We start from the raw sequence: 3,038 nt of genomic DNA, 5'->3' as shown, positions 1-3,038 counted from the left end.
TTGGTTGCGGATGCGGATGCGGCTCCGGTGTTTTGTTTGTCTGGTCGCCGTGTACTGCTCCCGCTAGGAGGCAACGGGAAGAGGAACGGTGTTTGGAGCATTTGGCTGACCGCGGTCGTAGACAGCCTGTCGAGCGCTGGGCAGCAGTGGATTCGCCTGGGGCTTGGTTTCGGCTCGGCTGCCAGGTTGTCGTGCTTGTTTTTCCGGCCGCCGAGCTCCGCGGGGAGGTCCCGAGGAGAGGAGGAGCCGTGAATTGCTCGGCACGGTCCAGCTCTGCAAGCTGTGTTGTTTTCTTATCCGGCTAGGTGCTGGTGGTGGCTGGTGGATAAAGGCCATTGTTTAATAAAAAAAAAAAACAACCCCAGAAACGTTATCCCTGTAACGGGGGCTTGGAAAGACAGGAGCAGCTAATAGTAGCTGCTTGGTTATTTTCAGCGGAGGCGGAGGACTTGCTCGGACTTGCTTGGACTTGCTTGGAGGTATCAGAGGTACTGGGGGCACTGGGAGGAGGTATGGACATAGGGAGCTCACTGTGTGATAATCGGGCATATCTCATACTGTTTTTGTTATTGCCATTGTGATTCAGTAGTTCAGTGGTTCAGACTCTCTGCTCTGTGTCGCATGGCGGAGGCTGAGGGATCTACACAGCTTTGGGAGGGGCTGGATGAAGATGAAAGCGTGCAGCGCCATATAATATCTACATGGATCGCTACTTGGAGAAGAGCAGCATTAGAGCTAAATAGAGGTCGTTTAGCAGTGGCCAGGTCTTCTCCGAGAGGAGTTGGTGGGCGAGGAAAAGGTGTGCAATCCCTGGAAGGACTGTCACTTAAGTCAGCTGACACTAGGAAGTTGGTAGGCAAGATGGGAGCAGCTGAGAATGAGCTCGTGGTGGAACAGAAAGTGGGTAACGGGAAGAATAAAGTAACAACTAGCGTAGAGCCCCCCCGGTACCCGTTAAGAAGCATTAAGAAAGTAGAGTTGGGGGTTTCCTCAGATAAGCTGAAGAATTTGCAGAAGGTAGTTGTCAGGGGAGAGGAGAATTGGGTGGAGCCAGTTAAAAAAAGGAGCTGGAAAAAGAGGCTTAATCATCAGTTAGTAACGACACCTTCCCTCACTACTTTCTTCAAACCTGTTCCAAAAATTCTGGTTTTAAAACCACAAGACACTCAAAATAATCAGCTAAAATCCCAACTAGATTCAGAAGAGGATTTTAGTTTAGTAAATAGCTTAGAGAATATTGCAGCTCAAGACTGGTCACGACATACAACTCCCAATATATTTCAGGTCTTCACTATGGCGGATGAAGGAGGGCTGGTGCAAGTAGCTGGCACGGACAACCCGGATAAGTCAATACAGTCAAGCGTTGACTCAGCAGCGGATAGAATTGATATCTCTCCACAGTTAAGTGTGGGATTAACTGGCGGGGTAAGCCCACAGGGGGAGGTAGCGGGAGGGGGTGTTGATTTAATCCACACAGATTCAGAGAAGAGGCATGTGGATCCTGAGCTGGACACCTCGGATCTCTCGGTAGTGGCGCTTCTTAGGAAGCTGGAGAAGGATATTCATGAGGGGTTTGAGGCGTCGAATAGACATTTTGAAGACTCAAAGAAAAATCAGGAGAGTATCAGAGCCTCTTGCAGCCAACTTGAGACTAAGTTTGATATTCTGAGTGCCCGCACAGAAGTCCTGGAGTCAGAAGTAAAAGTGATGCGGGAGAGGGTCTTTGATAATCACAAGGAGATTGTTGCTATGAAGTCTAGAGAACTTGAGATAGAAGATAGGGTCGAAAGGCTAGAAAATATGCAGAGGAGGAATAATCTGAAAATCTTAAAATTACCCGAAGGAAAGGAGGGGACGGATATCAAGACTTATATAGTACACCTGTTAAAAACAGAGTTAGAGCTGGAAGAATCAGAAGAAATTCTACTTAAAGATATACAGAGGATTCCCCGAGATCCCTTCCGGTTGAACCCGAACCGCTCCAAACCTAGGAAGGTCCTAGTTAATTTTTTGACCTACAACTTGAAGGAAAAGATCTTAGCAGTATAATAATAGATGGAATCTCTGTGGATATCAGATCGGACCTATCTCCTGCTACAGCAAATAGACAATGGGAGTTGGGGAAGCGCATGGAACCGCTTAGAGCACTAGGGGCCACAGTTCAGCTGAAGTTTCCAGCTTTTTTGAAAGCCATGTGGCAGAATAAAATGTTTACATTTCGGAGTACTGAGGAGATGGATGATTTTTTGGAGCAGTGCCCAGGAGAATAGCGAGCTCAGCACTAATGATATACTAAAAAAAAAATGTTAGTTGGTGATGATGCACCGTCACTCGAGGGCATCCAATGGGCCTATTGGCCATGGATGTTTTGGTTGGGTTTTTCCAGGGGAGGGGTTAGGTGTTGGTTGAGGGAGGGAGGGGGGTTTGGGGGGTGGGGATTGGGCTTGGGAGGGGGAGGAGAGGGCGGGACGGGAGAAAAACGAAAAAACATCCTCAGGAGCATTCTTGTCACCAGTCTAAGGAAAAGATGGGATAGCAGAGATGAATGGGGTTAACCCTGTGGAGTTAAGGTTCCTTACATGGAATGTTAATGGTTTGCGAGTGAAGTCTAGGAGGCAGCTGATTTTGAAGTATCTTGAAGATTCCCCAGCACATGTGATAATTTTACAGGAGACCCACCTATCTGCAAGTGAGAGTAAGGATATCTTTTCTGCCCAACGGTGGATTGCTAATGCTTTCTACACTCCTCAAGAGATAGTGACAAAAGGTGTTGCAATATTGGTTAGAAAGGGGGTTAATATTTCTATGGAAGATAAGGTGGCGGACAAGAGTGGAAGATGGGCAATTGTGAAATTGAGGGTGGCCGGGGAACAGCTAGTAGTGGTTGGTTATTATGGGCCAAATGTAGATGATGAAACCCCTCTGGATGAGTTAGCTGCGGAACTGCTGGATTTCTCTGGTAAAGTAATCATGGCGGGAGATTTCAATGTTGTGTTAGATCATAAATTAGATAAGTCAAATAATAGCAGGGCAGTAGT

The sequence above is a fragment of the Lissotriton helveticus genome, chromosome 5_1 (assembly GCF_964261635.1).
Source record: "Lissotriton helveticus chromosome 5_1, aLisHel1.1, whole genome shotgun sequence".
Lineage (NCBI taxonomy): Eukaryota > Metazoa > Chordata > Amphibia > Caudata > Salamandridae > Lissotriton > Lissotriton helveticus.
This window is presented reverse-complemented; position numbering follows the sequence as displayed.